The 11895-nt window shown below is 30.6% G+C and overlaps 1 pseudogene; it reads right to left on the reverse strand.

Moving 5' to 3' along the window:
- Positions 1-257: 257 nt before the first annotated feature.
- LOC149530236 (lysine-specific demethylase JMJ13-like) lies at positions 258-2539 on the reverse strand (annotated as a pseudogene).
- Positions 2540-11895: the final 9356 nt, after the last annotated feature.

Consider the following 11895-nt stretch of genomic DNA (forward strand, 5'->3'; position numbering starts at 1 on the left):
ACAACATTAAAGTCCAAGTTGAGGGATGGATATAAAGAACTGTAAACACTGATTAGTTAAAAACTTGAAATTTAATACCAAATAAATTGTATATAACACCTAGTTGTAATTAAATTTATTCAAGAAAAAGTCATTATCTTAACAATCTTAGCCAGAACTAATTATGAAAACACTTCCTATGGTGACCTATTAGTAGATGAATATAAATACATGTTATCAATAGTCAGTATTCAAGGGGATTACATGGTAGGAAAAACCTATCTTGGAGGTGGTAAATCTTTTAATGAAACCTTGTATGGAGCACCATCAGGTACACTAATGCAATTTTTATACCTAGCTTCTTCCATGGAAAGTTTATCTATTTCCCCTTCAACCTACACATCATCAAGCTTATTTACTAAAAAGATCATCAACATGAATTTCAAAGAATCAAATTAAAATTGGATTAGTACAAATATGATATCTTCAGCTCCCTTTATATCATCTAGCCCATAAGGAATCCTTTCACCATGCTTTCATAGGGCAGCAAATGCAAGTTCCTACTTAAGAACTCTATTGTGGCCATTTAGTGGCTCAATAATAAGCTTTATATAGAGAAGAAGCAATAAATATCATAAAGTTGAATTACAATCAAGAGGTTTCTTAGTACTGGCATTCATAATCTACTTTATTCATAATCTACAATGAAAAGCAAAAAGAAAACTTGTAAGCAAGCAATTTGAATAGTAAAAATACCAAACCAACCTCATTGGAATATTCCTTATCAAAACTAGAGGACATTCCATTATTTTGGTTGCAGCACACTGAAGAAGAAAGAACATAATTTTAATTTTTCTCTTAAATTACACTAGAGTATGGAACATAATCATTGTGTTCATCAAGAAAGATAGATAGCTCTTTCAAATATTCTTCCAACACCCCATCCTCTTGTTCAAATTCATGGGCTACTACTTCCATTGCAGATATATCATATTTCATGTAGATGGTTGGTATGCAGCCACATCCACATTTTATTATAGCAAATTAAAAAATGCCAAGGCATGTATAAAATCACTAAAAAAGTCCAATATATAGTTAATACCAATTTTCATGATAAACAATTTGTCATTGAAAGCCATATTGTGTACACAGAGGATAACCACATAGAGAATGCATTTGTAACTACTAGTCAAATTACCACTTCATGAAATAAAATCCATTTTGATGTAAGAAAACAATTACGAGTAAAAGTTTTCTCAGGATCATCTTTGATTTCCAATGAAACATAAAGGATGAATGATCAAAACTAACAATGAAAAGAAATCCATACCATGATTTAAACACACAGTGTGCATGTTGGATTGGCATATGTCAAATGCAACATAGCACCAATGATTGCAAATACTACATAGTATATTTCTGTCATAACTCAGAGACTAAAATATATGTGCTTCTTTCTTTTTTAGTAACCAACAAGATTGATGTTGATATTTTATAAGGTGAAAAAAATACAATCTTCATCAAGCGTTGCACTCCTCCAAAACCTAGTCTATTGTTTGCATGAATCATTGCCTCTTTACACAATAGTTTCTCATAGGGAAGTATTTGTACTCTTCATATTTTCATATCATTTATAGGCTATTGTGCACCAAATGGAAACCAATCAACTAATGCAAAATTTACTGCATTGCCACAATAAAAACCTACAAAAATGTTTTAATATGCCAATTAAACTTGACTTCACTTGAGTAATGCAATCAAAAATTTTAAGAAATCAACTAGACATAGTTAACAAAATGCAATCCATAATTTTAAGAAATCAACCCGACACAGTTAACAAAATGTACTCGACAAAATAATATTTCCTATGTCTTTACCTTGACTAAAGCCTACATGGTATGCCTGAGGAAACATAATTAAAAACTCCCCGGGCTCTTGTATAGCTTTATAAATAGGATCTCAATGGTCACACAATATTTTTGGGAGAAATATTGTTGTTTTTCCTATAAACAAATTGAAAGTTTCATCTTCTTCTTCTTGCATGGCCATTTATGTTCCATACACATGTTCCAAAAATACATTTTCAAAATCATTATCTGTATGTCTGAGAACACCATACCATGTCTTGGATGCACCACAATGGTGATATTTAATGTTTCCATGAAAATAGAATAGTTAAATTAACTAATTTTCAAAAATAGTGCAATTTTAAATTCACAATAGCACCTATCACCATGTCAAATATGATGATCCTAAAAGAATAAAACTAGTACAAATTTTATATTAGACTGACCTCTATAAGTAGTGATCTTCAACATGCCATACAAACATGCTAAAAAGCATTCCAATGTAAAGCATTGGATCACTCACCTTGTGCACCAACCAAGATGGAACTTTAGTTGCGTACAAATAATAGAAATGGCAACTATTGAATATTTTGAACTACTAAAAACACCACTCATATTCATTAGGACTAGACAAGCTACAAACAAAATTATTACTAGAATTGGAGCTTCAGTAGGTGCAAAATAGATTTTGGAAGTCTTGAAATATCCTGCATGCACCCAAGAAAGGCAACATATCAATAGAAGTTAGAGACTTGTAGCATAAAGTATTCAAAAATCTGCAACAAGAAATATGGTTTTCAATAAAAGCATCTATAAGACTATGATTAATGCATGATGTGTAGTTACCATCATAAATACTACAAGAAATGAACAAAAATACCTAGAGTTTCATTGATCCATAAATAATCACCTTAGACAAATTACATGAAAAAATGGTGCAAGGGCCCTAGGTCCTAAATAAGGTGGTCAAACACTAAGGAGGAGAATATTGAAGGTCAATAAGCATCCAAGATGACACAAGTTATTTGAGGCATTCTTATTATGAATTTAGGCAATTTGATTTCATGTTATGCTAAGGTTACAAGAAAAGTCAAAGGGTGGTCAATGATTGGTCAAACATTGGGAGTTTATCTAAAATCATAATTTTTAAGTTTCATAAACTATTTTCATTTTTGGTATAGTTGGGTAGCCATTGTGAAGTTTTTGTGCTTTGGATTTTGGAAAAAATGTAAAAATTGCAATAAAAGTTATCATGCAACTTTTCTTTCAAAATTTTGGAAGCTCAATATCAGTGCTCTATTTGGACTAAAAATGGGTAGGTGAAGTTGTAAGGTCAATTTAAGGGATATATATTGTTTATCTTCCACCTAGAGGGGTTTGATATGCTATGTACATATTTGGAGTGGCTAATATAGACTTTTTGAAGTGAATTTATACACAGTCAACAAGCATCTTTCCTTATTTGATTGTAGGGTGATAGTAAGTGACTAAATCTATTCTTAGAAAGTTTTATCTTTGTTTTTTAAATGAAGGAAATGATTTTGTTTTTCAAATATGATAAGGTAATAGTTAGTTTTGGCTTATTCTTTACCTGTTGTTTACCCTAGACTATGATATGGGTTTGTATGTACATATTGTTTTCTCTTAATACCCACAATGAAAATTCCTAGTACTTGGTGAAAAGGAATATTTTTATGTTTAAGTGACATTCATGGTGAATTTCTTGATTCTATTTATCAAACTTAGATACAGTAGCCACATGCAGGGACTGTTATCTATGTTTTTGACATGTTGATTGACCAAGAACATAGCACATAGGTCATTTTATGAGTTGTGGAGAATGGAGCTTCAATGGAAAAAAATAAAATATGATTTTAATGGTAATGGGAGAGAAAAATCCATCATTGGTTTCGAGGTTGTGAGTTTACAAGGCTAAACGGCAATTTCAAGCCATAAAGCCTAGAAACTAAGGCTCGAGAGGAAATGACTTTAGAGTTGAGATCCTAAACCCATATTTGGGATTTAGATATGGTTTTTCATGTACTAAAATATTCTACAATTTATTTTGAATTTTTTTGGTGAGTTTGGGGAGTTTATAGTTATTGTGGGTAAAATAGGGCTACCAGGATTGAGCCCCTTTTAGGCTTCCTAGTGTAACTTGAGGTTTTGATGTAGTGAGAAGCCCTAGACCTATCAATTGGCCAAGAAAAATTGTGGAATAGTGGAGAATGATATATTAGGGTATATTCATTGTTACATATCAAAATAATAATTGCAAAGCTCTGTGAAAGGAATTAAGTTGTTACTCCTTTATAACCATAAAAGTATAGTCCACACCCCGCCACTATATAATTAATGAAGCAATCTGCAATCAAAAAAAAAATACCACTTTTTATTGACTACCCTTATTCTTTCTACACCCTGCCACTATAAGCATGTGCACCATAATTAACATGTGCTTGATACAACAAGAAGCCAACCAAATTGTCAAACTTCAATAATATCCATACATCATGATACATAATTGTTAAAGATTATACATTAGATGTCAATATTCACATCATACATCTAGAATACATAAATAGATACAATCTTACAACATGAATGAAAATAAAAATTTGGCATACTTATAAACAAATCATGTGGTCTAAATTTGGTGTAGGAATAAATACCTTGTATGGTGCTTTTCTTGTGCTTTTTGCATCATTGTCATTGAAAATTGGAACTGCGCATAGCTCTAGCAAAGAACCCATAGTTTCACTCAACTATTTTCTAAACTCTGAATCCTTGAATTCATTATTAGTTACAAGAAGTTTGGATGATGCAATATCTAGCTGCACGATAGCAAGATGTACTTTAATTTGTGTAATGCATTGAAATAAATTCCCTTTCTTATTTATCTCCTAAGAAAGTATATTGAGCATTAGAAATATGGAAATCATAAATAAGATTAATGCTATTGTAAACTTGACTAAACATACTGTCATATAGAATCATGACACCACTTTGCCCAATAGAAGCACATAGTTTTCCATCAAGTTCCTCCTATGGTTTCTAGAGATCTATAAAACTGTTCAATATTGTAGACATCAATGTCAATATAATAGAGTTATTTGATCTTATTTGAATAAAAGAACCAAGATTTGGTTTTTAATTCTATGCACTATCTTTTTGAGGTGATTGTAGAGCATTATAAACAAATACCTTTATAGGACATTTCTTCCCTCTTTCCTTAGTGATGTGTTGAACCTCCAGAAAAAACTTCCCACACTACTCATAGAGATCACTGCAATAGTTGTTATTATTAGGTAGTGTCATTAGCCTACTCACTTCAATACTCAAATGACTGGCATTTTGGAGTAGTGGAACATGATCATTGCCTGTATTTAGGTTCAATGGATAGTTATTCTGTGAAAGAATCATAGTGCTATCTCCATTAGGTTCTTCCACTGATAGAACTGTATCAATAACCCAACTAAGTTATCATTGCATGATCTAATAGACACTTATAATACATATATAGTCCTTCTCTTCATGAAATATTAGAAAGAACCAATAAATCAAAGAATACATTTCATATAAAAATGATGAATCTTATAAGTTATTGAATCTTGCCCCCTTTGCCACCAATCATTGTTCATGTCACATATGTATTAGATTTAATTATTAAAGTGTATCAGATTTGCACAATCTATACTAGGTAATTATTTTATCTTCTTCAATAAACTATGAGATAGTTTTTAGTATCAATGTTTATCATAGTATGGAAGGTTGGTGTAAGCATGTGTTGGACATTATTTTATTTTTTAACAAAAATATTGAAAGTTTTAAAATTAATGCTATAATAAATTCAATGTTATAATGAATTTAGATTTGTATTATAGGTGGTGAATTCAATGCTATAGTGAATCCTAGAGAAAAATAGTGGAGAATCACCAAAGAATCTCAATAACAATTGATTTTAATATACTATCTCGGCCCATATCCTCCCTCATTCAAGTTCACACCACTTTGTAGTTTAGCTGAATATCATTGAGGATTCACTCCCAAAATAATGTCCTTTCAAGTTTGAAAAAATGTTGGTGAGGGATGAAAATCTAATTAATATAATAGAACAATAGTTGAAGGAAGCAGAGGTATTGGGATCAAAATTATATTGCTTGGTAACTAAGCTAAAGAAGATCAAGAATAAAATGCTATTTTGGTAATAGTTTTGAACTAAAAGAAAGAATAGAGTAGGAAATTAAGGAGCCTAAAATGGCAGTGATTGATAAATGAATGGACACGGAACTCTATCTCAAAGAAAAGAAACTATTAGGAAGATATCCTTTGTATGTTAGTTTGAGCTTCACTTGGTTTCAAGAATACTTTAATATTCTCTACTTAACAAGGCCAACCATGTGAAGGTGGAAGCTCATCTGGGTTCACCCCCCTCCCCCTAACATTAATCTAAATTCCCCATTACCATCTAACTACATACTTCATTTATTCATTCATCCATTTATGAACTATAACATTCAATCGATACAATCACATAACATTCATTAATATGATATAAAAATTCATGATTACAAAATACTAATCAAGACTTTATTAACACATAACAATATTCATTAAAATGAAATAAAAATTGATATTAATATGCAACATTTATAGATAATTACTTAAAACAACATTCTTTGATTATCCAACAAAGTTTATCAAACAAGATTTGTCAAAGAGCATTTTTTAAAAATCATTTTTTTTCTTAACTCTCTTAAGAAAAAGGCTGATAGGAGCATCAATATATTCCTCATTCTCCTCCTCTTGTGGCACATATAATGTCAAATTCTGATGCCTCCTCCTATTTTGAGGAGTAGGATGTTACTACACTAAAGGGGGCTCTATTGCAAGAACAAGTAAATGGGTTAAACTAGTATACTCTTTTTCTTTTTTTAACTGTTACAAGTATTTAATTAAACAGTAAAACTTTACATGCATTTTTCATACCTAAAAATTCCATGTCATGTACATTAATAGTTTGATCTATGGCCATGTCAACATGTTGAACACTTAGAATATGCTCCACTCCTTCAGCATGATGTTCAACATGCTCTAGAATATTCAAAAAAAGGTTATACATCAAATTTCAATTGAAGATGAAAAATTGCATTCATAATTGTGTAATTTATTTCCAATAGAAAATTAATACCTCTACCACTATGATGTACATCATCGCCTTCATCAGGCATAGATTCTATCATAAGATATGAAGGCTATAATGAAATATTATGTGCATTATTATGCAGCCAATTTATGTTTGGAACCAACATCAAAAAAGAAATTTCTCAACTATTCAATTTGATTTACTTTTCATTTGACCAATCTACCTATGTCTCATTTGGTGCACTAGATTCTTGGGTATGGCTTTCAGATTCTTGGCGTAGGTGTGCAGCCACGACTTTATAGCCTTCCTTCAAGGCAATTTTTTATCTTCATCTACGAGCTTTACATTGAATTTTGTGCTATGTATTTTGTGTTTAATATCATCAGTTTTGCATGTATAATTTGATTAAACAAAATTGTTTGCAACATTATATAAAAAAATATATGAAATTCCATTGTTGTTACTTACAAGTCAAGACTGAAGATTCATATAACCACCATAACTAAGTTTGTGTTGGCCAACCTTTTCTAGTCTCACTTTTGTAGCCACTAATGTGTCATGTAATCTATGAACAATTTGAAACATGTTAGATTATATATTTACAAAGATTACTAATTATCACATGATTACATTCTACTTAATACTATCATGACATACCTTTTTTTGTTCTCTTTTGGTTCATTTCTTTTATTATCATGTAGCCTTTTCTCTTTTGCATCTTCTATTGTTTCATTCCATTCCATTGGAGGAACCATAGGAGGATGGTCATACTTTGGTTTCTCCTTTAAACCTCTTTTATATTGATCCTTCACAATCTTAATATGTTTTGATGCTCTTTTGAGAAGTAGGGCAATGTCAAAAATGTTCTTTCCAAAAATGTCCTCAAAAGATGTAGTGAGCTGATTTTTTAATTCAAGATCCTGGTCATTCCACCTTTTTTTTTTTAATAAAATTGTTAGATCAAAAACTTTAATATAATACAATAAATAGAATAAAAGAAAAATATTGTTGCAATGATATGAAACTATGTACCTTTTACGTATGGTGGATCCAAATAGCATCAATGTCATATCAAAAAGATGATCAGAGAAAACATTATTTCCTACAAAACCATCATGGGATTATCAGTCCAAAATGAGTTAAGTATAAGTAGATTACAATTACACCAGAAATAATAACAATTTTAAAGCACCTAGAAGCTTTTGTAATTTTAACAGAAACATAGTTTTCTTGTTCAATAACAATGTCCCTAAAAATGAACTAGTACTAGTTACATGTCTTTGTTGTTGCTCTATCAACTGAAGGTATATATATTAGTGCACAAAATAGGTCCATGAGTATAAAATCCACCCAACAAAAAAAATGGATGATTAGCACATTACAAATTATAGAAAAAAAAGGTTTTACTAGTTGTACTTGGCACATTCAAGGATGTTTGCATTCTCCTTGTTGTTGATAATGCACGGCAATATCGGAGCAACAACTAAAGGAGGCATCCACACTTCATCTTGAGCTAAAGAATACAATATTTTTAGCAAAGACATTTGCAATGGATAAAGATCAAATGGGATATTGGCTAGAAGCATCCACAAATAAAATTTAACTGTTATAATGTTGATGAAAACAAACAATGCACTAGTTTCACTTTCAACATTAGATGTCCTATTTCAACACTAAGTAATTGCCTTAAATAAACTCAATGGTGTAAAAAAAATGTAATTTTTAGTAATGTTATCAGTATAGGAACACCTTGACCATCTCCCATGGAATCTTGAATCTTATTTAGTATTTTTTGAGTCTTGATAGATTAGGGAATTAGTTGTTTCATATCATGTTATTAGGTGTTCAAATTAAGGTCATGTTGACCAATTTCTTATTTTAAGCAATATGGGTCCAAGTGAGTAAAAAATTAGGAAAATGTCATGCAAGGGCATGAATGGAGTATAATGTAGTATTAAAAGGTCTTAATAAGTTTTTAAACCTATTTAGGGTGTCTGGGAAGCATGAGAAATCATAAAATGCAAAATATGCAAAAAAAGTGTAAAAATTGCCAAAAGAATGATGCCAGCAATTTCTTTTCAAAAACTAACAACGTGTAGAAAGTGAACAGTCATTCATATTGTTTGAACCTCTTAGGGAGGTGAAAATTCAGGTTTTTGTATTAAAAATTGTAATCTCATGTTAAGAGATAGGGGAGAATGTGTGGAGAACAGAAACAAAGTGTTTTGTATATAGTTGTGAAATGGAAATCAATATTTTGGTGTAATATTGCTGCTATACTAGAATTTGGATTATAGCCCTTCTATCTTCTCTTTGAATTTTTGGTTATGATGATATTTAAAGTTTCCTATTTATGGTGAAAGAAATAGTACATCTTTCATTGATTGAACATTTGTATGTTAGCATTATATTATTAACAAGAATACATTACATGTTGTTTGGACAATAAATTACACATATTTTTAGAATATGTGGTGACATGAACTACATGTTTTAATTCATGGGGATAGGGAAGGTGGTTTAAAAAAATTTGTGTTATTAAGATTGACCCCTCTTGAGTCTATATTATAACTCTATCCTCCCATATCAGCATGGACCAAGGATCAACATATTAACTATTGTTACAAACAAAAAGGTAGTGAATCAGCAACCTGTAATCCTGTGGCAGATGTGAATAATGTGGTATAGATGTTTGAAGGTTGGCATACATACTTGGTGTGTTAAGAAACATTTCCAAAGAATGGAGTGACTGAGATATTGAAGGTTAGAAGGCAACCACCATACTCAACAAGGAAACCCACATTATCACAAGGGTTTGGAAATTCTACCATTTACATACAAATCATTTGTTATAAGTGTAACAACTTTGGACACATAGCTTGGAATTGCCATGCACTTGATGATTAGTAGAATCCTGGAAGTAGAACAATAGTATGTCAGTTATGCAACAACTTTGGACATACAACAAAGTATTTTAGAATGGACAAAAACTATGGAGATAGAAGGAACAATGGAAAAAACTTCAAAAATAGAAGCAATGATGGAAGAAACATCAGAAATGACAGAAGGAACCATGAGAGGAACTCTGAAACTAACAAAGAAAATGAAGAACAAAGGAATGTATTTAGTGAACTTCAAGAAAAACTCAATGAGGCATTTGTAAAAGGATTAGACATCTCAAAAGAAAATGTAGAAGATGATGAGATAGGAAGAATGAAGTTAGTTTTCAAGTTCAATTTAATTAAGTTGAATTAAGCTTGTTTGCAACATCAAAATTTGTAACTTCATCTAGAGATCGAACTAGAGGAAGAAAAGTTGAAAAAGGGTGTATCAAGCTAAGTTTAGACTATACCTAAGTTCACTTGTAATTTGGAGCTTAGCTAGACAAGTTATGAAGGACTATGAGTTACTAGTATTATATAGAAAGTCAATTCTATAGTAGAAGATGAAAACTATGTTTTTAAACATTTTGTGAAGTGAAGTTTAGTAGAGCTTTGTCACAATAAAAGAAAGATATGGAAAACATTAGATAGCATTTAAATATTGGATAGAAGATGTTGAGTAGTTATTTGATTACAAAAAGTAAGTGACAGCTTTGTTGTGTTCACAAAGTATGCAATTAATGCAAGTTAGAGTTGATGGAATAAATGGAGTACAAACTTGATCTTCACTTCATTGTGATCACATCCAAAGCAAAGAGCTCTCAGAAGCAATGTGTTAAGGTGATTTTGAAGAAAACCCTATTTTTAGAAAGAGGTATTTTATCATTTTTTTTACAAATTTATATTGATAAAAGTTCATATTTGATAGAATCATAGATATGTGAGTAGTTCAAAATGTTGAGAATGAGGACAGACCTAAGTTGAAGCTTGTTTATATAAAACCTATAGAAGGAAACCCTAGTTTAGCATTATCCATTACTCCAAACAATATAGTATATTTGGAAGATATAGGAATTTATCTTAATAGTAAGTTTGAATCTATTGAGAATGAATATATAAACAAGGATATGGAATTAATTTTCAATTATGATATGACTATAAAGCCTAGATTTGAACATTTGAAGGAACTAGACCTATTCAAATATCATTTATATCATGAATTAGACATAGATCATATTAAGTAGAATACACGATGAGAAATAATGGATTCAAGATAGTGTATTTGATATTTTAGCTAACATTATTCATGAAGTAACTAGTCTTTGTAAACAAGTTATTGTACCCATAGGTGAGAAAATGGTTAAGATGAAAGTTGAGAGTTATACCAAAGTAGTGTATAATGGAAAGGCCATGGTGATCAGCACCATTAAACAAGATGATGTAAAATTCCTGAGTAGAATCATTGCCTATTCTGTATGTACAAGTTGAAAGATTGATGAATTGTCAATCGGATTCATCTATACAATATATAAGATATGTGTAGAGAAGGAACAAGTAAACCTTAGTGAAATTCTAAGAATGTAACTACTTGAAAACTTAGAAAAGATCAAAAGGACTAAGAATAGTGTGTTTAGATTCTAGTCACTAATTAATTGCATATTCTTTCATATGCTTAAAATATTTCCATATTTTTCAGTTAAAGAGATTATGAGCAGTGATAGATGCACAATGGAAAAGATTATTGATGTATGTAGAAGATATCCTACAAATAAGATATTGGATGGTGGAAACTTGATTATGAAAACATTTTAGAATGAAATGAGGTAGAGATTTAGAATTGCTCCTACAATTGTAGATAGATTTAAAGATGATATTTGTAATATGGTTGATATAGATTTTACTTATATGCAAGCAGTAGAACCTCAGGAAACATTTCTTGATCCCTTAGGTTATGAATTAAGTGATGATATTATAGTTAGATATATTGATTTATTGTTGAAATTAGAGAAGGATAAAGAAAAATACAAATTTGGAACCTATG

The sequence above is a fragment of the Cupressus sempervirens genome, chromosome 11, assembly GCF_028749045.1.
Source record: "Cupressus sempervirens isolate cs-2001-9-10 chromosome 11, ASM2874904v1, whole genome shotgun sequence".
NCBI lineage: Eukaryota > Viridiplantae > Streptophyta > Pinopsida > Cupressales > Cupressaceae > Cupressus > Cupressus sempervirens.